Source organism: Sus scrofa, chromosome 1, assembly GCF_054392235.1.
Source record: "Sus scrofa isolate SSC_HxYL_T2T_F1_AM1 chromosome 1, Sscrofa_HxYL_maternal_Yorkshire_Landrace_v2.0, whole genome shotgun sequence".
NCBI classification, from domain to species: Eukaryota; Metazoa; Chordata; class Mammalia; order Artiodactyla; family Suidae; genus Sus; species Sus scrofa.
The window spans coordinates 36,459,063-36,486,985 of NC_139383.1; the positions used below are offsets into that span (position 1 = coordinate 36,459,063).

Below are 27,923 nucleotides of genomic sequence, written 5' to 3' on the forward strand. Positions count from 1 at the left end.
TCGGATTCGTTAACCACTGCGCCACAACGGGAACTCCTATTTTTTAATTAAAAACAAAAGTTTTCAAAATTTATGGTGAGGCCCATAGGGAGAAAAATGCTTGATATTTTTCCTTTAATTATTTTTTCGAGGTGGATATAATTCTACATTACATAAAGAGGATTGAATCCTAATTTCTATGCTTTACTTCCACTAATATTCAGATGCTCACTTAGTCCATTATATCCTGCAAAATGGATATAATAACTATCATTATTTAAATATTATTGACTCATTGAGAGTAAAAGAACCAGAAACACAGTATAAAGAGCAAGGCAAGACAGAGTGGGGTCCTTGAGTGGAATGGATCTTGGCAGTGCTTAGAGAAACTGAGAAACAGGGTTTTTCCTGTGCTGCTCCAGGCTCTGCCCTGATGATCTTATCCCTTTCACCTTTGCAGCTTCCTCTATGACCCCTCTGGCTATAGCCCTTATATTCACACTTCCCCAGCCTCTGTGGAATTTGGCACAGTCATTGCATTAAAGCCAACAAGGAACAATGTACACCTGTAACTCCAGGCCATTGCCTTCTCATGAAAACTTAGAAAAGATAAGGGGGCTTAAAAATAGGAGCCAATATAACTTTTAATATCAGAAACCTATATCAGAATACAAATAAGTATAAATTAGTGAGTATCAAATACAGCCAATTATTCAATTAATATTAACTGAACATCCACAATAGGCTAAATACTGTGATAAGCATGGAATATAAAGTAATAAAAAAGACTGAATTGTTTATTATCCTCTGCTCTCCTAGAGGGCTTCAGAATCTAATGGGCACAAAATAAACCAGAGATGAAGACAAAAGAGAAAAGTTAAGCAACCAATGTTATCATTTGGAGTGAATTTTTGTGTTAACATAAATGATCATATTACTCTAACTAAATCTTTCAATGGTTTCTCAATGTACTATAACAAAAGATGAATTATTTCTAAAAAATACATGCATCTCAATGTTCGTAGCAGAACTAGTTACAATAGCCAAGAGGTGGAAGCAACCTAAATGTCCATTGACAGATGAATGGATAAAGAAGATGAGTTGTATATATACATACAATGCAATATTACTCAGCTATAAAAAAGAATGAAATAATGTCATTTGTAGCAACATGAATGGACCTATAGAGATTATCATACTAAGTGAAGTAAGTCAGACAGAGAAAGATGAATATTACATGATATCACTTACATGTAGGATCATTAAAAATGATACAAATGAACTTATCGACAACATAGAAATAGACTCACAGACATAGAAAACAAACTTATGGTTACCAAAGGGAAAGGCGGGGGAAGGATGAGATAAATTATTTATTACATCCTATAAGTCGTTTGTGATTGGATCCCTACTTATTTAACCTCTCTAAGCATCTCTTTCTTCATACGTAACATGTTGATAATAGTATTTTCTTCACAGGGTTTTTGTGAAGATCGAGTGAAATAATCTATGCACTGTATCTGGCAACAGAAAACACACAATAAATGTTAGTCAATAATATTGATATTATTGTTATCTCTCCTACACTATCCTATGACTTTTCATTTCCTCTCATTGTACTTCACCCACATTGGCCTCTCAAAACTGTTAGACTGGGTCAAGTTCTTGTCTATGTGGGAACTCTGAATCTTCTAGTCTCTGCCCAGCTCTTGAACTGACAGACTTCTTCTCAGCCTTTACATTTCAACGTACATTGTCACTTGGACTCCACTTAAAGTGTCCTTCTGAACTTTCCCATCTCCATCATTGTACTGTTTATTTCATTGGACATTTAACTACCTGAATTTATTTCACTTATTTGATAGTTTATTTGATTTATTGCATGTCTTGGCCAGTAGAATTAAGCTAAGAGGCAGGGAACATTTGCCTTGACTTGTCTGTTTCTGTGTCAAACATGCTTAGAGCAATGCCTTTTGTGTAAAAGTTCTTTAGCAAATACTTAATGAATTAATAAAGTCACTTTGCATAGATGTTCTTTAGCAAATACTTAATGAATTAGTAAATTCACAAATAAATAGAAGTTCTAATTAGAATACAGCCTATAAAACGTTTTTAAAAGAATTGAATTCCAAAAAAAAAAAAAACCCACAAATAGATGAAACAACCTCAAAGTTTTGCCTTTCTCAATAAAGGATTGGTCAATAAGTGGATCACACAAAGGTAACAGAATTTCTCTATCACTTGAAAAAAAAAATCTCTCCTGTAATATAGAGGTACTGATTTGAGGGGTTTCAAATAATTAATATTAATATATATTTAAGTAATTGTTTCTTACAGGTCAATTTAATAGATACCAAGACCATGAAGGAGAATGAGAAATCACAAGGGGATTTATATTTAATAGAAAAAAAATTTATGATAAAATTAGTAAAAGTAGTGTGTTAACATATATGTTAGTCTTGTCTTAGGCAGTAAAGTACACTGAAGTGGAGATTGGAAATTAAAGAATATGACTTTTGCACAAACACTGAGTGATGAGGAAATGCAAGGCTTGGGCAAGACCTAGAAGGACATGAGGCTTTGTATGAGGACAGAGGAGTAAGAGGTTGGGAGAAGAATGTGAGCAACCTGAGCCATCTGTGTGATACTTGAGACATTATTATCTGTAGACAAATTAACCAGTCTAGCTAGTATTAAAGCTGTATTGATTAAACATTTCCTATTAGAGACGAAGCACCCAAAACACCAGGGCACTTTAGCTAGTATCACATAATAACACTGGTAATCATTTTCATCCGGTATTTATTGAGCCTACGATGTAAAATATTCTATGATTAAAGCTGAATAATGTGCCATACTTTATGAAGTATTTTCCTATCAATTATATTAACTCACAATATGCAATAAAGAAAATCATCATTTTCTAGGTAGAAAAGCTAAGTCATTTTTCATTTTTCAAGGCCATCAGTTAGTAAATTGTAGACTTATGAGAGTGATGTAGAATATTAGACTGAATCTATATCAGTGTTTTTTTCCTGTCTCATATCTGTCCCCGGGTTGCACTAAATATTTATTTCACTTCAAATGCTATAAATAGCTGTGTGCATAATGAATATATCAGTCATAGTATCTGCTTACATGATTTAAGTTTATATTTTCTAAACAGTTCAGCTGTTATTGTAAAAGAAACATTGTCCTAAAATTTTACTAAATTTCTTAATTTAAAAGGAGTATGAAAGAAAAAATATTTAAGTTCAGTAGAAATATTTGTTATCAAAGGTTGAAATTCTAGAAATTAAGCCCTTAGGTTTCTGGTAATTTAAAAAAGTATAAGGGCATACATGCTAAATGAAAACTGTGACTATAATGAGATAAATCATTTAGGACCATCATGTTAAAGCTAGCCTATAAGAAATTGATTTGATGTCAAAAGTAAAAGTATATAATAAAAAACCACTATGCTATTTAGACTTTTTTTAAAGAACAACTCAAGAGTTTAGAATGTCTACTGTTTTATTTTTGTTTTGTTTTTAATCACCTAGCACATTTACACAACCAATCTTACCAAACTTTTTACTTGTACCAATCTTAAGGGTCATATTTTGCTCAAAAATTTACTATTTGATATTCACATTTTTATTATAATTCAAATCCCATTATTTCCCATAGAAATCTATAAAATCAAACAATTTTAAAAATTTTTAAAGAGGAAAACCTACCAAATGGCAATTTCTATAAGTTGTGATATGAAGGTACAAAATAATTACAAATAGATACTGCTTTAATTGAATAGGAATTTATAATAAATATTTATATTGCCGGTGATATTTATACCCTAACGGTTTTCTAAAATTTATTACAGTATATTTTTCCCCAAAATTGGAAAAAACTGAAAAATTGACACATGCAACTTTCTTCATTGAGTATTATTTTAATGCCAACGTGAACATTCTGTTTTATGTGTGACATTTTTCTTTAGGGTGCATTAAAAAAAAAAAAAACTGAAGGATTCTGTATCTGTTTCACTGGTGATGACAAGTATGTTAATTGCTTGCAGATAACATCTGTTCTAGTGAAATCAAGATGCAGAGGCTGGGTTGGATCTGTGGTGCTAGCAGCTTTCTGAAGCTTTGTCTGGGTGACCCACTGCATGCATTTCACAGACTCTCCAGGCAGCTGGAGGGCTTTTGAGCTTGTTTGAGAAACTTCCAGCAACTGAAATAAAATCTGCCAGGAATCTTGGGTCATCGAAATGTCTCTCTTTGAGCAGTGGACTCACCTTTGAAGCTCCAAGATATCCACTGACCATGACGCCTGAGTGTGCTCTGGCTAAAGCAAGTTCAGGGTGAGCTGCCAACCTCCTGCATGCAAGAGTGGGCCTCTGACTTCCTTCTCTGTTTACAGAGCAGGGTGAAGGGCCTCTCTAGTGGGGATAGCAAGAGCCTGGTCAATATAATGTCAGATATAAAGGACCCTTATGCTCAACAGGCCACGTTTACAATTTTACAGGGTTCATGGACTACAATTGTGAACCAGATGTGCCTATGGAGTTGGCTAACCATGGCAACACAATGGCTCTGTTTCCAAACTTTTCTCCAAGCTCAGCTTGTTTGCTTCTCCTTTAAGTTATGAGTTTGTGTAGACTCGATGTACTATTCCTAGAAAAGTCAGTACTACTCATCCAGGGTTCAGACAGTCATGCTGCTTTGTGCTTTGCTAGAGACACATGGGATGAGGCCTCAAGTGTCATTTTCAGAATGTGCATACCCAGTAGTCTATCCCAACCAAAGCTGTGAGTTTAGAGATCTCACTGGGTCTGCAGATAGACTTTTGGTGGTGTAGTTCCAGAAAGTGAAAAACTATCTGTATGTGTTACAGGTTATCTAGTGGAGAAAAAGGAGACCAGAGACACGGATGGAAAAAATGAAGACGGTAGCACATTAGACACCTGAGAGAGAGATTAGAGATGAAATCCCAAAAGTAATAAAAGTGAATGCAGTGAGAATAGAGATATTAATAATATGATATGTTTACACTATGATGTAAAATTATTTTGTTTTATTTTATTTTATATTATTTTATTTTGCTTTTTAGGGCCGCACCTGCCGCATATGGAAGTTCCCAGGCTAGGGGTCGAATCAGAGCTGCAGCTGCTGGCCTATACCAGAGCCACAGCAAAGTGGGATCTCAGCTGTGTCTGTAACCTTCACCGCAGATTACGGCAATGCTGGATCCTTAACCCACTGAATGAGGCCAGGGATGGAACCCACATCCTCATGGATACTAGTTGGGTTTATTTCTGCTGTGCCACAACGGGAGCTCCAGAAACTTTTATTTTAAAAATTTACTTCTAAAATGGATTTCCTTATTGCCATAGGAGGTATTTTCTTAAAATATATTTTTCTGTGTACATATCCCACTTTTATAAAAGATAATGACATAATAACTTAAATACATTCTAACCTTGTAATTTAGGAGAAATAACGTCTTTCCACGAGTTCATTTGGAGACCCTCCCTATGTAATAAGCAACATAACAGCAAATTCTTAATGGAAAGTGCATTTCCTCACATGTGGAAACACTTTGTCTTGCAGGTTTTCCTGACATTGCTGTGAACTCCTTCAGTGGATAAATAAAAGTAATCATTCTTACAAATTTAGTGATACTGAATAAGATATATCTTTTCAAGGAAGGTGTAGACATAAATATCAGTAAGTTTACAATAGTGTTCTCAGGACTGTAGTTCCAGAATACTCAGTATAGAACAAATCAAATTCCTTGACTGGGAGCTGGCCTAAATGGTTTTTCATTGCAGATGGAAGTGAAGAAGTAAGATTCTATATTTGGAGGCCTACTTTCTAAACTTCTATAACAAAAGTCAGCTTTATTCTTGAACACAAATCCAGCATCAAATAATAAGTTTTCAGCAATCTAACACTATATTCATAAGAATTAACAGAAAGTTGGTTTTTATAATGACTAATTTAAAAATTTGAGTATCGTTTATTTAAACTTAGCATTTTAGGAGTTCCTGTCATGGCTCAGTGGTTGACGAATCTGACTAGGAACCATGAGGTTGCAGGTTCGATCCATGGCCTTGCTCAGTGGGTTAAGGATCCGGCGTTTCCCTGAGCTGTGGTTGTAGATGTGGCTTGGATCTGGTGTTGCTGTGGTTCTGACATAGGCCTGCGGCTATAGCTCCGATCGGACCCCTAGACTGGGAACCTCCATATGCCGCAGGAGTGGCCCTAGAAAAGGCAAAAAGACAAAAAAAAAAAAAAAAAGAAAGAAAAACTTACCATTTTAAAATAATTCAGAAGTCTGATTTATAAATGTATCTATGGTTTTTTTAAATAGATATGACCATAAATAAACACACACATGCATGGTCATAGAAATTTACCTTTTTGATTCTTGTTGGGTGATAGCAACCTTCTATAAAACATAGTTGTTAGGTTTTTTTTTATTTTTTAATTTAGAAACATATTTTTTTCCTTTCTACCGCTGCACCTGTGACGTATGGAAGTTCCCGGGTTATGGGTCAAATCAGAGTGTAGCCACACCAGATCCCAGATGCATTTGTGACCTACACTACAGCTTGTGGCAAACCTAGATTTTCAAGCTAGTGAGTGAGGCCAGGGATTGAACCTGCATCCTCATGGATGTTATGACGGGTTCTTAACCTGCTAAGCCACAACAGGAACTCCCTTTTCTCTTTTGTTAGTTTTTTTAAAAGAATATATTTATTTGTGTTTTTCTAGATAGAATGCCTAATAACGAGTAGGTTCAAAATAGGCATCAACCCGGCACCCAGAGAGAGTGAAGCACTTGGAATTCTTGCCTTCATCATTCTATGCTGCTTATTATCATTTCTCTACTTTGCTCATGTAACCAAGAGAAACCATTAAGTTTTTCAAGAGAGTCATCTTCAATAGCAGAAGAGAAATTATGTTGTCTGATTGTGTTATCATTTATTGGTGACTCTTCAATGGTTGTAAAGGTGTATTCTTGTTCTCTTCCTATCAATCCCCCATTTTTTGGACTTTTTTTACCTATTTAGAAAAAGTGTAATAGCAGGAATATTTTGATAACCATTTAAAATGGGCTACATTTATGAAATATTACTCATTGGAATAAAGGATAATACAAGAAATTTCCTTTATAACTGGATAAAATCATTCTTGCTTTTCTTATCAATGTAAATGAGTGAAAGTTTAGAGTTGATATTTTTGTCAGAGAATGACTTTAAAGAGAGAACGAAACTGCCAAAAACTTTTAGACCAGCAAACTAAATTGAAGCATAAAAGTTAAAAGAGAAAAAGATAAATATTTACAATTATCATTGTCATTGAAATTAGCAACAAGGATAGAGATATTTTAAACTTAACAGAAATAGATTAAGTTGGGAAGGCCATGTTATTGAAACCAAAATAGTTATGGATATTTATTTATCTTTAAAAAAATACTAAGAAAAAAACTTAATGTGTATGACTATATATCCAGTTTATAATCTGATTTTTTTTTTTTTTTTGTCTTTTTGCTATTTCTTGGGCCGCTCCCGCGGCATATGAAGGTTCCCAGGCTAGGGGTCGAATCGGAGCTGTAGCCACCGGCCTACGCCAGACCCACAGCAACGAGGGATCCGAGCCACGTCTGAGACCTACACCACAGCTCACGGCAACGCCAGACCCTTAACCCACTGAGCAAGGGCAGGGACCGAACCCGCAACCTCATGGTTCCTAGTCGGATTCGTTAACCACTGCGCCACGACGGGAACTCCTATAATCTGATTTTTAAAATCCTTTGCTACAGAGATTTTTTTGACAAATAGATTATTGTTCTCAGCTCCTTAAATTAAACCAACTGAAATTACTTTTAAGGAATCATTCATTTCATCAAAGATGACACAAACATATGGAAATACATACCATGCTCTTGAATTGAAAGAGTCAATAATATCAAAAAGACTATACTACCCAAGGCAATCTACAGAGTCAATGCAATCCCTATCAAATTACCAAGGATATTTGTCACAGAACTCAAACAAAACATTTTAAAGTTTGTTTGGAAGCACAAAAGACCCAGAATAGCCAAAGACATCCTGAAAAGGAAAAATGGAGGTAGAGGAATCAGGATTCCTGAACTCAGACTATATTACAAAGCAACAGTCATCAAAACTATATGGCACTGGCACAAAGACAGAAATAGAGATCAGTGGAATAGGATAGAAAGCCCAGAATTAAACCCACATGCCTACAGCCAACTAATCTATGACAAAGGAGGCAAGAATATTCAATGGAGAAAAGACAGCCCGTTCAATAAATGGTGCTGGGAAAACTGGACAGCCACATGGAAAAGAATGAAATTAGAACACTTTCTAACACCATACACAAAAATAAACTCAAGATGGATTAAAGACCTAAGTATAAGACCAGATACTATAAAACTCTTAAAGGAAAACATAGGTCAAATGCCCTCCGACATAAACAACAGCAACATCTTCTCAGATCTACCTCTTAGGGTAATGACAATAAAAACAAAAATAAACAAATGGGACTTAATTAAACTTAAAAGTTTCTGCACAGCAAAGGAAACCCTAAACAAAATGAATAGAACCCACAGAATGGGAGAAAATATTTGTTTTTTTTTGATATTGAGCTGTAGGAGGCATTTATAAATTTTGGAGATTAATCCCTTGTCAATTGCTTCATTTGCAAACAACGCCATCAAAAAATGGGCAGAAGATCTCAACAGACAATTCTCCAAAGACATAAAAGATGGCCAAAAAATACATGAAAAGATGTTTAACATCACTCATTATTAGAGAAATGCAAATCAAAACCTCTATGAGGTACCACCTTACACCGACCAGAATAGCCATCATCAAAAAGTCTACAAATAATAAGTGCTGGAGAGGTTGTGGAGAAAAAGGAACCCTCATGCTCTGTTGGTGGGAATGTAAATTGGTGCAACCACTGTGGAAAACAGTATGGTGATACCTCAGAAAACTGAAAATAGAACTACCATTTGATCCAGCAATCCCACTCCTGGGCATCTATCCACAGAAAACCATGATTTGCAAAGGCACATGTACTCCAATGTTCACTGAAGCAGTATATGCAATAGCCAAGACATGGAAACAACCTAAATGTCCATCGACAGAGGAGTGAATAAAGATGTGGTGCATATACACAATGGAATATTACTCAGCCATTAAAAAGAAAGAAGTAATGGTATTTGCAGCAACATGGACAGACCTAGAAATTATCATGCTAAGTGAAGTCAGTCAGACAATGAGACAGCAACATCAAATACTATCACTTACATGTGGAATCTAAAAAAAGGACACAATGAACTTCTTAGCAGAACAGATACTAACCCACAGACTTTGAAAAACTTATGGTTTCCAAATGAAACAGGTTGGGGGGTGGGGGGATGCACTGAGGGTTTGGGATGGAAATGCTATAAAATTTGGTTGTGATAATTGTTGTACACCTATAATAAAATTCATTAAGTAATTAAAAAATTAAAAAATTAAAAAGCAATCATTCATTTCAGACTTTTAAAATTAAAGATATCATTCTGAAGGTATGTTTCATTTTTAAATGGCACATGTAGGCATTCCCTGGTGGCCTAGCTGTTAAGGATCCAGCATTGTCACTGCTGTGGCTTGGGTCACTGCTGTGGCCTGGGTTTGATCCCTGGCCCAGGAACTTCCGCATGCTGTGGGTGTGCCCTCCTCAAAAGGTGGTACATTTAAACATAACTAATTTTTTTAAAAAAAGTTATAACCTTTTGTCTTCTAGAATTATGTAGGTCAGCAGGTCTCACTGGGTATGCCAAGGGAGCATGCTGTCAACGGAACTTCTGTTTCTCCTTTGTAGAACTTATCTATTTACTCAGTAAGTGCTTTCCTAGTACAGAGTGAGCATCATAAGGATAGGAACCTGAAGTGTCTTATCAGTGGATAGGTTCCTGGAATAAAGTAGACACAAAACTACTATTTATTAAGGAAAGGAGAGATGGAAAGAGAGAGAGAGGTAGAAGTGGAAGAAAACATATCGCCTGTGAATCTTACATGTTGAATCAGTTTGATATCAGGGATGCTCAGTGGTCCATCAAGAGAAGAAGAGGGAAGAAGTGCCATTTTCCTTTGAAATCTCATGTGAAGATCAACATATTAAGATAGGAGAGACAGAGAAAGAAAAGAAAAGAAAGATTTGGAGAATAACACCTTAGAATTGGAAAACTGGGCTGAAATACCTTAAAGGAAGAAACACGAAGGTCATAACAGGTAAAACTCAAGAGTAAGCAGACTGTGTATGACCATCAAGGCAAGGATGGATGTAGGAAAGGAGTAAAGACTCACTTAGATCAGTGGTCCACAGGCCAGTGAGGGCCCACAATTTTACCTGTCCATGAGGTAAGCATGGAATGTGAGAGTAAGGATTTAGAAAGGTTTATACCATTTGATGGAATAATTGGGTGTTTATTGAATTCAGTGAAAACAGATTTGGGCTTGTATCTGTACATTTTCTTTTTGGTTTTAGGGGAATTAATTTTAACTGTATTTTTTAAATCTAAAGTGATAAATTGAAAATGTACAAAATAAATGTTTAAAAAAATGAACATTTTAGCAATGTTTAAAATTTAACAGCTAGCCTTTCCAAAGTCAGCCTGAGAAGCACTGACACATACAAAATGTTGGCAGTACTGCATGTTTTTCACTGCTTCTCTCCATCGTCTTTGTTCTTCATGTCAGAGCAAGGGTACATAAATATCCTCAGCAGGCTTTCTCACAATGAAAAAATAATCTTAAACATACTAATTGGCAATTATTTTAAAGAGCTTTCTAATTTGTGGCATGTGACAATATATGAAACTTCAAGTAGAATAAATACAGAGGTTTTTGGTTTAGTTTCAATACACAAAGTTAGGGCATTGTCACCACGTGGGCTTAAAATTCTTTACTGCTCAATTGTTTCTATAAATGTTTACATAGAAATAGACTACTATTCAAGCTTTTGCAAACTGTGGCTTGCTATGTTATAGATTCATGAATTTTTTTTCAGAAAAAAGCTTGCAAGCAGAAATATTGAGTTTTAAAGATCTACTTAAGTTCTCCAATTTTCTCCTTCTGTAACAGTACTCCAGGTTGTAAGTCCAGTTACACTTTAAAAAAATGTATTTATACTTAAAAAAATTTAATTTACACTTAAAAAATTTATTACAGCTTATTTCAGACAAGCAAAAATATATTAAGAATGACCTAATAAGCCTTGATATGTATAATACTGAGCTGAATGCATTCAAGTTATGAGTAGAGTTTTCAAAACGCCCAATAAGCAATATCCTTTCCCCCAGGTGAGTGCAGAACCAAGTAAAAGCAAACACAGAAGTCAGAATCAGATGAAAAGGCCACCACTATAGATCACTCCCTTGACTGGAACTTCTGACAAAAACAGAGCCTGTTCCACCGAACTTACCTCATAATGGAGAGAGAGACTGAGCAGAGCTAGCACAACTTTTTCTTCTCAAATCACTAATCAGAACACGAACTCCTGTTCCCTTTGGGGAAAATGTGTGGGCAGGTAGAGAAAAGCAAGCAGTCATTATTACTCTGGAGGTCCCTAAACTTGAAACCTTAAAGCCTGGGAATGGAAATTCTTATTCACTGTAAACTATGATCCTCAAATTTTCTTTTACTTTTACTCTATACATAAATATATCTAAGAAATATTGTCTTGTCTTTGTACTTTTAAATTTATTTATTGCTAAACTCTTTAACTTTGATAAATTAAAATACACACATGGCTTAGGTATTTTATACAATAGGGTTCCGATACTGATTTCTCATTTTTTCTCACAGAAGAATTATGAAAGACTTCTTAGTTCTGGCCAAAATAATATTCTGAATTGTGGTTTATTTAGTGGTGTCCTATTTTTGAACTTTCCTATTTAGCTCATTTGTTTCTCTGTACCCCCTCTATTATTTCTTGAAAATAGTTGTTGAGATACAATTCACATGTCATGTAATTCAGCCACTTAAAGTGTACAATTTAATGGTTTTAGTATATTCACAGATCTATATAGTCATCACCACAGACAGAGTACATTTTCATAACATCAGTAAGAAACCCTGAACCCTTTAGGTATCAGTGCCTTCTATCCTCTATCATTTCTGCTGAAAAGTCAGCTGATTATCTTATTAGGGTTCACCTCTTGAGTGAGGTGAAATTTTTCACGTGCTCTCAAGATTTTTCTCCCTGCCTTTGACCTTTGACTTTCAGCATTTTTACCATGATGTGTTTGTGAACCTCTTTGAATTCATCCTATTTGGAGTTCAACAAGTTCTAGGATGTGTAGGTTAGTTTTGTTTTGTTTTGTTTTGTTTTTGACAAATTTGGAAAGATTTCAGCCATTATTTCATCAAATATTTTTTTTCTGTTTCTTCTCATCTTCCTCTTCTTCAGGTACTCCCATTATACCTGTGCTGATGTGGCTAGTGATAACCCACATTTCTCTGATGCTGTTTATTTTTCTTCATTATTTTTTCCTTTCTGTTCTTTTTCTCAATCAATCTATATTCAAGTTCAGAAATTCTTTATTCTGCCATTTCAAAGCTACTTTTAAGCTCTCCTAGTGAATTACTCAATCCAGTTGTTTGTATTTTTCAATTTCCATTTGGTTCATGTTTTTACAATTTCTCTTTATTGATATTTTCTATTTGATTGTAAACATGTCTTTCTTTACTTTTTTAATTACAATTTTCTTTTAGTTCTTTGAGTATATTTGTAATTCTACACTCTGAAGTCTTTTTCAGTTATATTTGCTTTGTCAAAAAATTTTTTTTTTGCTGTGTAAATTTTTTGTTGGAAGCTAGACACTATAGACAATACATTTTAGCAATTCTGGATGCTGTCATTTCACCCCTTTTTGCTTGTTGTTAATATTTGGTTTTTTTATTTGTTAATGACTCACTGTACTATTTTAATGAAGTCTATTTTTTCCTTTGCTGTGTCAAGCTTCTGTTGTTGCTCCTGAGGAAAGCACAGTTTTGGGTATGTCCAACGTCACCCTTAAATGATAGTGCTTTTTTTCAGAGTTCTTCTCTTTTTCCCTGGCTGCATCCAGATGTTTAGCTCAACTAACTGTTGGCTGAATGCTCTATCATTTTCAACAATGCCCTTGGGTGTAAATTGCTCTACATACTATTCCAATCAAATGTGTGCTCCTTTGAAGGAGAAGTTTCCAAAGTCAGTCAGTGTTTGAGATTTGTTCTAACTCCAGGAAGACTCCTCTCAGTTGTCTCTTTCCCTAGTTTTTTTTTTTTTTTTTTTTTTTTTTTCCAGAAAACTAGCCAGCCTATAGCCTAGGCTGTATCTTCATTGAGTCTATGAGTCTCCTCCCAATTGACTTTCACCCCAACCATTGTTGTTTATTAGAGCACCCTTAGTCTTGAACTTCTCCATGCTCTGTTGCAAATGAAGTCAGTTTATTTGTGAAGAGATGTGAACTACATCCTGCTTCTTCTTCTCCCTCCAGGCAAAATTTCTGAGCCAGGCCTCTGGAGGTAGGGACAACAGCACACTTCTCTTTGCATGATATATCCTGTTAGGAAATAAGAACTTGGAGATGCTGGGTGTTGAGCAGCCTGTATTCTTGGCTTGCCTCTCTCAGAATGAAATCATCACCTTATTAGCCAAGGCAAGGGTGATTGGGGCTCCAGTATTATCAGTGCTTTTTGGCCCACTGTTTTATGACTGGGGGCTCAACAGAAGAAAGGAGCCTTCATCTCTTGACCACACTGACCTGGAATTTAGCCTTAGAAACAGGATGGCATATGCTGATGTCTTGCCCCTCCTGGGAAGAAAGTCCTCCAGTTGGAAGCTAGTGGGAGAGGGAGCCCTGTGTTCTTGGCTGTGCAGGTCTAGAATGGAGTTTCTACCTCTCTGAATTGAAATAGGGGAGGAAGAGATCAAATACCACAGACTCTTTCTTACCAAATGTTTGTAGATTGCCTTGAAAAGATGTTTCTTCATTTGCTGTAAGCTCTTAGGACCATTTTCAGAAGATGTAAATGATCGTTTTGTTTTCTAATAAATCCTATCAGTGTCCCTGGGGGTTGGTCTATTGAATTCCTCATGCTGTCATGCATGCTACTCCCTCGATTCTTAAACATTTTAATAATAGTACTAAACTCTATGTATGCTTTCACAAATAGATTATATCTTAATATTTTGTTTGATAGATTCAGCCATATTGATTTTTGTTGCTTCATTTTTAGTCATCACCATATTCCATTGAATGATTATAACACCATTGATTTATTTAGTTTCCTTTTAATAGGAAAAACTATTAAAATTATTAAACTATTTAAACTATTTCTATTTTTGTTATTACACACCATGATGCAATTAACATCCTTGAACACATTTCCTTGTAATTTATATTAAAGTCTTATGTATAACTAAGATTATAATTTTAGGATTTTAGAGAATATGTATCCAAATATCACTAAACAGCTTTATAAAACATTTATATCAAATTTCTCTTCTACCAGTAACGATATTAGTTCTCATTTCTCTACATTCTCACTGTCATTTGGTGTCTTCAGAATTGCAGTTCTCATGTGTGTGAACTAATAATGCACTGTGGTTTTAATATTCTTTCGCCTGATTTCTAATAATACTGAACATATTTTCATATCTTTATTGACCATTTATATCTCTGCTTTTTAGTACCACATTTTTTTTATTGCTTAGTATATTACCTATATTGAAAACATTTCATGTGCACTTGCAAAAAATGTGTACTTTGCTTTTGTTGGGGTTATGTCCTATACATGCTAGCTAGGTCAGGTTGGTTGACAGTATTGTTCAAATCTTCAATATCCTTCCTGAATTTCTAAATTATTATTATTATATCAATTTCTGTGGGCAAATAGTGAAATACTATCCAACTTAGCATTTCTGACAATTTTTGATTAATCTTTGTTATAGAATGCAGTTAAATTATTTGGAATAAGACTGCTTCTTTGGAGGCTTATTTTCAAGCTTTGTTAATTCAGATGTAGGATAGCCTTATTCTACAGCTAATTCAATCCCACTTGTGTGGTAAAATTCATCCAAGGATTCTAACTGGTAGCTTGTGTATCAGGAAGTCTTTTCACTTTAATGAATGGGCATAGAAAAAATTCCTACCCTTGTACATGGTTGAGGACTGTTTTACTTCTTTCAGACCATTCTTTGTATGAACTGAATAGTTTCCTCTTCACGTTAACAAAACAGTACTCAGCGAAATATTCAAGGGGATCCCTCTGCAATTCCCTGGAGTTCTCCCACTCTCTCACTCTCTCTCTCTCTCTCCCTACATACTCGCCACCTACTCCCCACTCAGTATTTTATCCTACAGTTGTCAGCCACCTTGATCTGCCTTTACAAACTCTGTCTCCTCAATTCATTGAGACCCCTGAGTTCTCCTTGGGTTACCACTACTTGCATTACACCCTGGAAACACTGTGTGCAGTAAACTGAGATATACATGGAATCTGTATTGCTGTACAATATTTGAGAAGCACTGTATTATATCTGTCCCATTTGTCTTGCTTGTTAAGGTGGGAAGATAAGTCTGGTCCCAACTATTCCATTATGGCCAGAAGTAAAAGTCTCTTAAGTATCTCATTCTTAAATAAACATGGAAAAGTATGGATTTGCAGATATCTATAGGAAGTCTATAATATGAAAGATAAATATAAAAAGAAAAGAAAGAAATGACCTAGAAGTAAGCAGAAATAATGCAGAAAATAAAAAGTTCAAAAACAAAAAAAAAATGTGATCAATATCCTTAGAATAATAAGGGAGTATAAAGCACCAATACAATAGCTGAAAAAAGGAAACATGATCAAATTTAAAGTATGCTAGACAACTATGTTTTAAACTTTAGTACAAGGGTCAAAAATAAAATTAACCACATATTCCAGAAAACAAAGCAAAGAGCTAGGAAATTAAACTAAAATGATAAAATATTAAAAAAAAATCAATCCAGGATGTCCACTGTAAGGTTAGCTGTTTTGAAAAGTAAAAAGAGAAAACATAAGGAAGGAAATTATCAAATATATAGAAAAAAATCCATATATGAAGGTTTAAAGTGATTACCCAAATGCTAATGACTTGATCCAGTAAGTGGCAAAAAAAGTACCACACTGATGCACATTACTATGCAGTATTGCAGCACCAATGACAAAGAGAAGATCCAATAACTTCTAGACAGAATGATGTGTTGTTGTTTCGTTGTTTTTTTTCCTGTTGTTTTTTTTCCTGCTTTTTAGGGCTGCATCCCCAGCATATGAAAGTTCCCAGGCTAGGGGTCAAACTGAAGCTACAGCTGCTGTTCTATGTCACAGCCACAGCAACACAGGATCTAAGTCACATCTGTGACCTACACCACAACTCATGGCAACACCAGATCCCCAACCCATTGAGTGAGGCTAGGGATCAAACCCACATCATCATGGATACTAGTCAAATTCATTTCTGCTGCACCACAACTGGGAACGCCCCAGAATACTGTGTTTTATATGAAGGTGATATCAGAATGACATTTTACCATGGCAACACTTGGTTCTACAAGATAATGAATGAGACAGTATGTGGAAACATTTATGAATAGAAGTTATGTAAGTAGAAAATGAGGCAATTATTAACTTCAGAGAAAAGAGGTTGCAAAAGAAAAAATTCAATCATAATATACTATTAATTTACATATTCATGGTAATGAAACTGTTTATTAACTAATAATTATGATTCTTTTGCAAAATAATAAGAAATGTATTTCAGATGTTAGAATTGATTAATCAAGGGAAAGAAGTATAGTTATGTTATTTAGGTTTTGAAAGATAGAGAAATGAAGGCTAATATCAAAAGATATAACTAAAAGAATTATTGCTCCTTTTAGGTAGTCTATGGGGAGGGCAGTACAGAGGATATTGGTTTCAATAAACTCCTTTGGTACTAATTATTTGCATGGATTACTTTGACAAAAAATTGAGACACATATAATTTCAATAAAAGATAAAGAATATTAACTCTGTACTCTGTATCCTTGGGGCAGGTTTAATCCTCTCTGGAGATTTTAACCAAGTTAATTTATGTATGATTCCCTGTCTGTCATTTTTTAATCAGGGATTTATTTTTCACTATTAAGCAGAACAACTAAGAGATGAGGTAAACATGTGTCTCCATATTCACTTTATTTATGGTGGTCTCAAAAATACCAACAATAGAGTTCCCTGGGGGTGTAGCAGATTAAGGATCCAGTGCTGTCACTGCCAGGGCTTGGATCACTGCTGTGATACAGGTTAAATCCCTGGCCCAGGGAACTTCCTCATGACACTGGAGCAGCCAAAAAAAAATTACCATTGAAAGAAAATATAGACACATGCTACACCCAAGCTATTTTCAAGTGTGCCCTTTGTTGTTCACTTTGATTCACCACCCTACTCTCTTCACCACTATTCAATATCCCTTGCAAATTTTAATCTGGTTGCCCTCTTGAAATGGTATTAGTCAAGCTGTTCCATCACTAATTTCTGGGCTCCTCAGTGTGAACAGGGCCCCGTGTCCAGTGCAATCAGGTCTTGTAGCAGAAGAGCTCATTTGGAGCCTGTTTCATTTGGTCTCCTTTCAACTATGTTCTTGGCTTACTTTACTTCGGTGTTTGAGAAATTACAGGGACGATAGCATTTATCTTTCCTTATCTTACCTGCATCATCATATATCTTATTGAATAAGACATGTTCTTCTGATTTAGTACATCTTATTGCTATTAAAATAACACAAAAATCCAAATATATCTAATCACATTATTATAACTTTCCCTTACACAATCTCTAACCAAGCATATTTTATAAAAGTATTACAAAACAAAATATAATTTACTCTTAGTCAATATTATTCATCACTAAGTAGCATGACAAAGGAATAATAATCATCATAACAATATTATTATACAACATTTTTCATGGTTTAAATGCTTTCTATGGACCAGTCTGTATGTTAAATACTTCATAGGCATTGTCACAACAAACCATGTATTATATGTACTGTTATTATCTTACAGATGAGAAAACTAAGATTTAGGGATATTAAATATCTTCCAACAGTCAACAAATTATTGTAGCGGTATAGTCAAGAGGTACAAATTCCTATGGAATCATACACATAGGAAAACCTATTCTGTCTGTTAGAAATAAACATTTTAAATAAGAATCCTTAAAATAGGTGATACCTGAACTGGGTCCTGAAAACAAAGATTTAATAAAATAAGAAAATAAACATAGAATGAATATAGATTTGGCAGATAAAGTGTGACAGAAAAAGAGAACAGCAAGAGCCAACACATATGAGAATAACAACTTAAAGAAGCCACTAAGAGATCAATATGACAAAAATATAGACTGTGTTGACAAAAGGGTGAAGTTTTATTGGAACACAACCCTACCTATTTGTTAAATGTTGTTTATGGCTGTTTTAGCACTATAAAGGCGAAGTTGAGTAACTGCAAAAAAGTCCATTTGGCCCACAAAGCTGAAAAGTATTTACTATCTGATCCTCTACAGAAAAAGTTGCCAACTTCTATTTTAGAAAATCAGTTAAGTTTTAAAGCAATTAAAAGGAAGGAAAAAATTATTTTTTACCATCCTTTCTTCCACTTCTAGCATTCTTTATTTCTTTCTGTAGATTCAATTTTTTTTTTTTTTGGTCTTTTTTTTTAGGGTTGCACCCGTGGCATATGGAAGTTCCCAGGCTAGGGGTTGAATTGGAGCTGCAGCTGCTGGCCTACACCACAGCTAAAGCAACGCCAGATCCAAGCCACATCTGCAACCTACACCACAGCTCTCTGCCATGCTGGATCTTCAACCCACTGAGAGAGGCCAGGGGTCAAACCCACATCCTCATGGATACTAGGCGGATTCATTACCACTGAGCCACAACAGGAACTCCTAGATTCAAACTTTGATTGAGTATCATATTCCTGCTGCCTGAAGATTTCTTTTAAGATTTCTTATAGTGCAGGTCTAATAGAAAATCATGCTGTGCAGTGATGAACTGGGTTACCAAAATAGGCATAGTCTTACCTAAATACGACGACTAAGGCTACATCCATTTGCTTTGATTCTTACAACACAGCTCTCCAGAGTTTTTATTAAAAAATATTTAAACCTACAAAAAAAGTTCAATAATACAATGAACTCTTATGTACACTCATCTACAGTGACCATGATTAATGTTATTTTGCCGCACCTTCTTCTCTCTACACACGTAAAGTATCAGTGGAAACAGCTGCGAGTGTCAGATATCATGAATATTTACCCAAAAATACTTCAGTGCACATTTCCTAAGAAAAAGGACGTTTTCTTACATAAAACATGACACTATTAAGTTTAGAAAATTAAACAATAATATACATCTATTTTACCTATTGTCTCAATGTTGTTCTTTACAGCATATTTTTTTCTGATCAGGTATCCAATGCAGAATCATGCATGTGTTAACTTGCTATTTGTCTTTAATTTCCTTTAATCTAGATGTTCTCAGTCTTTCTTTTTGTGGCGTAAATGCCTGAACATTAAGATTTGATGGCTGAGGCATCTTTCAAAGAAACCCATCTTGAATAAACTATTGCCAGCTCTGTGATACAGATGCCAGCAACATGACTAGGTAAGGAACCAGGTTGCTCCCAAACATGAACTTCCCCTTCTTTAAAGCCCTCGGTAAGATAGATCACTGAGAATTTAAAGCAATCTCACTTTTCCCTCCCTTTGTCTAATTTTCACTCTTATGTTCTAAATTCACCAATCGAGAGTAAACCATGAAACCCTAGACGTTCCATTCTTACAACCGTAATACGTTCCATTCTTACAACCGTAATACAGACGTTCCATTCTTGAACCCGGGTCCAAGTTCCTCCCCTTGTCTCCACACATGACCTATCTGTGTGGTGCTCAGATGAGCCATGTACCCGCCAGGACCTATGAGTTATAATGCTTGTTCTTTAAAGAACCATTCTTCTGCGGTTATCATAAGAACCACAAGGTCCAGTCCAGCCATAACACTGGCCCTGGTGGTGCAGGGGGGTAATGTCTGTGGGACTTACTGCAATAAAAACAGGGTCCGGGTGAGAGCCCAGACATTCCTAGCCAAGAACATCACTCTCAGCAGGCTAGGAGTGACAAAACACTTTGTCTATCACAAAGGGAATTTTAAAGAATACATGCAAGATGTTTTGCAGAAAGTCCCTCAGTTTGGATTGTCTGATAATTTTTTTGTGATTAGGTTCAGATTATGACTATCCTGGCAGGAATACTACATAAATGATGTTATGTCCTTCTTAATATGCCACAATAACAGCTCTGATCTGGTGGCATAAGCCACAGCTTGGATTCTACCCCTAGCCTAGGAACTTGCATATGCTGCAGGTGTGCCCATAAAAAAAAAAAAAAAAAAAAGATGAAGAAGAAGAGATACACAACATTCATTTGCCCTGTCACGGCTGATGTTAATTTTAGTCATTTTGTTAAGATGGAGCCTGTCAGATATTTTTCACTGTATAAATATACTTTTCCCTTTGTATCTACAGAAGAATATGTGGGGAGTTTTTTTGTTTGTTTGTTTGAGACTATATATACGCTACTCCTCAAACATATTCATCTAATCTGTTAGGGGTCTGGTTTCTCAACTTTCTCAACTTTTTGTTATACTCAGAATTGGTTAGTAAGAAGGGGCTGTAAATCCTCAATGTCAATACACCACACTCTCTAGAGCTTTTGTTTCTTGCCTTTTCTGTTTTCAAGGCTTTGTTTCCTAAATCCTATGAGACTGCAATAGATTTCACTTCGAATTTCAAAAGATTTTTAGTTTAGAGTTTGGCCTGTTACATAGTCTTAGAATATAGTAAATGTCTTTTGTGGAAAATGGTTATGTATCTGTGGACTTCAAACCTTCAATTTTGTCTTTCTATCCCCAAGTGACTTCAAAAGGCTACACTAGTTTCTCCTTCTTTTAACTTGCTTTCTGTCTGAGCCAAACCACAAACTTTAGCTCACACCAAGAATTGGCAAATTCCCTCATATAAAAAATCAGCTGCTATTTATCTACTCACCTCTGTCAGTTTTTTCTCTCCTTATAACTTAGAACCATTTAGTCCTCATAGCTTCCGTAATTCCATGATGCATTTTCAAAAGTTTTTTTATTTTGTTTTGTTTTGTTTTTTTTTTTTGGTAATTTATCTTTTTTCCTTGCTATGAACTCTGAGAGTATAGACTTGACGTAAACTCTTAGATCCTACTCAGAAGTCCAAGAACAATCAATTCTTACTCAGATCTGATAACTCCGATATCTTTATCTCCTGTGGTTCTGTTTCTATTGGCTATTTTTCCTCTTTGTTCTTTCATCATATTTTCTGTCTCCATTTCTGCCTCATAATATTTTGACTAAATGAAAGACAACTTAAAAATTTTAAAGATAATTTGAAGTTCTAGATTATGTTATCTTCCTCAAGAGAGGATTCGTTTTGTTTTAGGCAAACAGGTTGAAGGCAGATAACTTTAATCCAATCAGGAATTAAATCTTTTCTAAATTGGGCCTTATTCTTTAGGAGGGTTGGCCAAGTACTTCTAAAGTATAGTCCATTAGGAACTGGGATTATATGTCAGATCCTTCTCTTTGGAAGGTCTCAAAGTGCAATTTTTCCCCACATTCTAAAAGGACTGCTGGAGGCTGCTCAATTTCTCTGCCTCTCAGATGCAGCTCACTAACTAACAAATGTTAAGAGGAAAGTTAGTGCTAAATTTTTTTCTGTCTTTACCACTGGTAACTTTGACCCTACTGAAATCTTAATTCTTTCCAGTATTTCCAAATAGATCAGGTACATGTGTGTGTATGTGATTCTTGCTTTTACATTTATGCTCAAAGCAAATGTTGTTTTGCAACAAGCTACACTGCCATTTCTTTTTTTCTTTCTTTTTTTTTTCTCTTTTCTTGTTAAGGCTGCACCTAGAGCATATGAAAGTTCCTGGGCAAGGGGTTGAATCAGAGCTGTAGATTTGACATCAGATCAGTCTACATCACATCCACAGGAACACTGTATCCCAGCCATGCTTGTGAACTATACCATAGCTTGTGGCAATGCTGGATCCTTAACCTACTGAGCAAGGCCAGGGATCAAACTTGCATCCTCTTGGACACTGCATTGGGTTCTTAACCTGCTGATCCACAATAGGAATTCTTATACTCCCATTTCTGACAGCACAAAATCCTTGCTTTTGTTTGTTTGCATTTGCCTGATATATGTTGTCTACTAGTATACATTTTATTTACATTTCTGTTAGGATTTAGGTGTGCCTCATATACACAGCATAGAGTAAGGTTTTGCTTTGGAAACCAATCTAAAAATCTTTTTTTTAAAAATAAATCTTTGTCTTTTCTATTAAATCATTTATATTTAATAATATGAATATATGTCTGACTTAGTTCTATGTGCTGTTTTTTTCTGTTTTATAGTTTTTAAAAGGTCTTTCAGAATGTAGTCTTTTTTTCCAGAGTGGTGTGTATATTTGTAATTATTAAACACTTTTTTACATTTTTTATTATATGGATTATTTTTATAACTTTGTATCTTATATTCATCCCTGTATTTAAAAAAAATTGTGTCTATTATACTTCTCGCACAATCATTATAACATTATTCTATTCCTTTTACTTACCCTCTCCATTGAATTGAATTCCATCATTAAAATTTACTCAATAAAATTACCTTCCTCAGTGTTTACTTTTATATGGTTAAATCAACTTATACTTCTGTTTACTTGATATTCCAATTTGAAATGAAGCCATTTGCTCCTCAATATTTACATGAAGTAAATCTCACTTTCTCTAAGCCCCACTTTTAAATTGTGAGGCTTATGTGTAAATTGTGAAAGCATATCATATTTATGTTTTCATCTGTCATCCTGATACCTGTGGTTAATATATATTAAGAATTTAGAACAGTGCTTACTACAAAAGAAGTATTGTAAAAAAAATATATTTTAGCTGTAGTTCAGCAGTTACCTATGTATAGTACTTACATGGATTTTTTTGCTGTCATTTCTTTGTTCATCATGTGGTGGGATGAGCTTTGCCCTCTAGCACTTTCCTTAAAAATAATCCAGAGAAATTTTGCATATATATAATTGTATGTTTGTTTTGTTTTGTTTTTGCTGGTTTTTTTTTGTTTTTTTTTTTTTTACTTCTTGAAGGATAGTTTGACTGGATATGAAATCCTTAGGCAACATTTTATTTTATTGAATTTCTAAGATTTTATTCAAATGAACAGCATTGAATGTTGTGGTGGGGGAAATCTGGGCCAGTCTGATGATTTCCCTATTAGGGGTGATTTTTATTTTTCTTACTGTTGCATAAAGAATTCTTTCTTTCTCTTTAAAGTCCAATAATGTCTTAGTATTGACCATTCTGTATCTTTTATTTTCCTTCACATGCATTGTGCATTTTAAATATTTAGGTTGAATTATTATTTCTTAAAAAAATTATGTTGATGTAATTATAATCATGGGTTCTCCTCCTAAATTTCAGTTTTCTTTATTGAGTATTCCAGTTATAAATGGGTTATATCTCTTTACCTTCTATGTTTTATCATGCTTTCTATAATCCTTTTTTCTCTTTATTTTCCTTTTATTTATTTAGCTCTACCTAGTTCTCTTTTGTAAATAGAAATAAAAATTAATATCTATGTTAAGATAAAAATATTCTATAATTTTTTAATATTTTAAATTTTGTAGTCGTGTTTATGGCCAAAGTCCCTGTATTTGCAAATTCATATATATGTTGTTTTCCACTCGTCCCAATGGAAGAAATCTGTGCAACATGAGGAATGTAAGGAAAACACTTATAAATAAATATAAAAGGTGATGACACTTCATTTACCTAATTTATATGTGACATAAGATGTAAAATTATGAATGTCTATTAATTTGAAATACCCAATTTATGTAGTAATTTTCAGTCTATATAGATCTTCAGATATATGAAACTAAAAGAAATAATCTATTGCAATTTCCTCATTTCCTAGGAAAAAATTTTGATATTCAGAGGTCAGGTGACATTTTCAGACTCTACCAAAGACAAGTTCTCATAGTTTTCTAATATTGGCCATAAAAAACCAACATCTGTTATTGTTTCAACATCTATATAATGACATATTTTTCCCTTGGTCTTTCAATTAGCCAAAAGTATTTGTGAAGATAAAGAGATGAATTCTATAAATCATATTATCTCATTGTCTTAGGACTTTAAAAGCCCACTCCAGATATTCATTTTCAATTTCTACTTTGAATAGACTATGAACCAAATAAAAGTGAGAGATTAGCAGGTTTGATCACTAACATAGGCTTCACTTCACTTAGAAACAGATACTCTGCACTGGCTTATTTCAGGTGACAACAAAAATATTGAAGAGAAACGCTTCAGCAAAGGATTGAAACTTATGGCTATAAAGCCCCCCATTATTTATAAAAAATAATAATAATAACCATCCTTAGCACTATTAATGCCATATACAAACCAACCCATTCAGTGCATGGCAAATGTTAGATCCATAACACATAATTGTTATTGTAAATTTACAGATTCAGAAACCAAGTCTAGTGAACTTCTTAAGGTCAGGTATTAGGAGACAGAACTATGATTCAAATTCAGCTCTGTCCACTCTACCCCTCTCTGAAAATTTTCTCTATAATGACCTGGAATCTTCCTCAACACATTTGTCCCAGCTACAGCTTTCAAAACAGTAAAATATATGTATAATCTCTCTTTCATGTAACAGTTTAGAATATTTGAAGGTGGTTATCATATACCTCAACAGTCTTTCTTTTCCTAAATTAAATATTCTCTTTTTGGTAGTTCATCTTTAATATGACAAGTGGTTGATTTTAGAATCCACTCATCAATCTGATCATTCTTTCTGGACATGTTCCCAATTGTCCATGCTCCTTCTAAAACATAACATCTAAAAATTATCAAAACACTCCAGTTGTGCTGTCAGTGCTAAGTACAAAGTAGACCATTTAGAGGTCTAACTATTAACTGGGGATAATGAGGAATTGCTGTATCTTGGCTGAACTCAAGTACCAGGAAGAGAAAAAAAAAACTTAGAAAAAATATCTCCTTTCAGTTGGGTCATAATATTCTGCCTCTGACAGAAAGTGGTCCAAAATAACCACCTCTTTTACTGAATTCTGAAGATATAAATATGTTGGTTATTCTGCAAGAAGGCACCAATCCTGAACCTAGGAAGTTCATGGGACAGTCACTGTGGACAGTTGTTTTTCTGAATTTGCAAATAAACCTGTTACTTCTACTAGGAACAGGGAAATACCTGCTGTATGCCTCCTACATGTTAAGCACAAAGTTACACTATTTAATCCTAAATACAGTCCTTACCATTATGGATAATTGTGCCCATTTTATGTATGATGAATGAGGTATGGTAGAGTATCTTAGCACTCATTAACTCAGCTTTACGATAGATATTGGAGACTTGCCCAAATTCATGCAGCTAGTAAGGTGTAGAGCCCACATCCACCTTAAGTCTGGGAGCCTATCCCCAGAGTCCATGTCAGGTTTCCCTACATGTCATGTTACCTCACAAGATGTGGTGGGCATTCTCTAAGATGCTCCCCAAAGATTTTCTGCTTCCTGATATTTGTATCCATGTTTAACTTCCTCCTCTTGGGTGTGGACTGAGCCTTGAAATAAGTAGAAAATGACAAAAGTGATATAAATTTACTTCCAACTTTAGGTAATAAAGAGACAACATCTGCCATCTGGGATACTCTTTCTCTTGCTTATTCAATCACTCACTCCAAGTAAAGCCAATTGTCCTATTGTGAGCTGCCCTGTGGAAAGCCCCACATGGCTGGCAAGGAGCTGATGTCTCAATGAAGACCCAGCAAGGACTTGAGATTAGCCAACCATCATGTGAATGAGCTCGAAAGCAGATTCTTTTCTCCAGGGACCCTTGAAATGACTATGGTCCCAGCCAGCACTTTGACTGTAGCTTATGAAAGAGGCTGAGCCAGAGATACCCAATAAAGCCATGGCTTGATTCCTTACTCATTAGAATTATGAGATAATGTGTGTTTGTTGTTTTAAGCTACTAAGTTTGAGGGTAATTTGTTACACAGCAGAATAGATAAATAAAATGCCATGTTAAAGCAAAAAAAAGTAACTGGGAAAGAAGCAGAATTGCATAAAATCACATATACCTGTCTTTCAACAAGCAGGCATTGAGTGTGTTCCAAATATTGTCCCAACTTTGTGCTTATTTCACAGCTGCACTGACTATATTCCTAATGGAGATGAGGGCTACTCTATATATGCATTGGGTTGTGCTAGTTCCAAAACGTTTTTTCTTAATAATGGTAAAAAGGATACAATTCTCATACTTTTCCCTTGTTGATATTATTTACATACATGGCTATTAAAATGTATTACTTTAATAACTATGGGGTTTTTTTGGCCACGCCCACAGCATGCTGAAGTTCCTGGGCCAGGGAGCAAACCTGTGCCACAGCAGTGACCCAAACTGCTACAATGACAACTATGGATTCTTAATCTGCTGTGCTGCAAGAGAACTCCAATAACTATGAATTTTTTGATACATGTCTTAAAAACTATCCACTCACTGGGTGGGTCTGAATAAACAGATACTCATCTCAGAGTATCTGGACACATGATATCTATATTCTAATCAAAGGTTTGAACAGGACAGCTTGCAAAAAACTCTCTAATATGTGAAAAGATAAAAGAAACTTTAAATACATATAACTAAGGGCTTTTTTGGGTTTGAACTAAAGTCTTGTCACACTCTTCAGAACCAAGATGGTGGAAGGTTGTTTTTGTTTTTGTTTTTGTTTTTCTTTTTTGGCTTATGGAATTTCCCAGGTCAGGGACTGAACCCACCACAACAGCAACCCAAGTTGCTGCAGTAACAGCACTGGATCCTTAACCCACTGTCCCACAAGGGAACTCCTAGAAGGGTTTTTTTTTTTTTTTCCCAGTGGTATTCGACTTGAGAAAAATAAACATAATTTTCTAGGGGCTTTTTTCAGCTTTTAAACAGTAATAGTTTATAACATAGTGTAAATATAGTGATAACTAAAAACTAGTTTTAATCTCATTTTGCTGGAAGTTTCTTCCAAAAGTTTGAACTGTTCTTAGGAAAACCCACATTATGTTTTCCTTTTTCAATATCTAAATATTAAATATATGCCAATGGTTCTGTTTGTTAAGCTTTAAATTATCTTTAATATCCTTTTTATAAGTATCTTGTTTTATACTTATCTTCCATTTGCACAAAATTGGTCCTGGTTTTGTCCTTATTTTTTTCTCTTACTTTTTCATGTATCTGGAAATTATATAATAGCCCCATCCCAGGCAGCAAATCCATCTGTCCTCCAGTAGAGACTGTGGCACTGCTTATGGGACTACTGAGCTAGTCTGTGTGTCTCCTGATATTATTCATCATAGAGTTTTGTGCCAGTTTTAGTCTCCTAGGCCTTTCAGTTTACATTCCTTATTCAGAGAGATGCCAAAAAACCAGCAAGAAAGCATTTATTAAGTTGGACAGTGAGACATTACAGAAATGAAGGCGCTGGATGGATGAGTATTTATCTTTACGAGGCCCCAGCAGCAGAGCTTGTTAGATGCCGGCAATTGCTTGGTTTGGTTTGGTGTTCACACCACTTTCTTCCTCCTTCAATGTGCTGCAATCTTCAGAGAACTAAAGAAAGGACTGAGAATGTATGAACACATGTAACCATTTCTGCAAATGAGCATTTAGAGACAAAGTCATGAATTTTTAAAAATAAAATTATGACACAAATC

The 27,923-nt window shown here is 34.9% G+C and overlaps 1 protein-coding gene across 11 annotated transcripts in view; it reads right to left on the minus strand.

Moving 5' to 3' along the window:
- CENPW (centromere protein W) overlaps nucleotides 1-27,923 on the minus strand; it is a 447,800-nt gene that overhangs the window by 187,312 nt on the left and 232,565 nt on the right. Inside the window, exon 4 of one of the 11 annotated variants that reach the window (XM_013992577.3) lies at nucleotides 27,626-27,831. The exons of the other annotated variants lie outside the window; for them this stretch is intronic. The gene's annotated coding sequence lies outside the window, so the exon portion shown is untranslated. Of the gene's footprint in view, nucleotides 1-27,625; nucleotides 27,832-27,923 lie in introns of those variants that run through there. 11 annotated transcript variants of the gene reach the window in all.